This window comes from Elephantulus edwardii, unplaced genomic scaffold, assembly GCF_000299155.1.
Source record: "Elephantulus edwardii isolate Elephantulus edwardi_28Jun2011 unplaced genomic scaffold, EleEdw1.0 scaffold00100, whole genome shotgun sequence".
Classification (NCBI taxonomy): Eukaryota; Metazoa; Chordata; class Mammalia; order Macroscelidea; family Macroscelididae; genus Elephantulus; species Elephantulus edwardii.
This window is the reverse complement of record NW_006399850.1, coordinates 8,541,675-8,542,090: the sequence shown is the minus strand read 5'-3', so window position 1 is coordinate 8,542,090 and position 416 is coordinate 8,541,675.

Here is a 416-nt window from a genome sequence, read left to right as displayed (position 1 = left end):
GACATAATGACTTCAGTAGTGGGCTCTAATATCTCAAAGATGATGAGGATGGCACAATATAGGGCAGAGTTCAGGTTGGCTGTTCATAGAGTTGCTATGAACTGTGCACATCTAACAACAACAACTACAAGAACAGTAATCTCTTTGGAGAAGCTAGTTATCAGCAGTTAAAAGCAGTTCAGAGGATAGAGGTGAAACAGATCATTAATTATTCATGTGAAGGTTCAATTTGAGACTAAAGAAAATAAAAACAAGTCCAGAGAAACAAAATATTATTTTGGGTCAGTCTTATCTGAATTTAAAAGTTCTCTTAAGAATAGATTTGATAGTATTGCCATTTTCACAACATTGAGTCTTCCTATCCATGAGCAAGGGATATTCTTCCACTTTTCAAGATCTCTTTTTGTTTCTTGTAG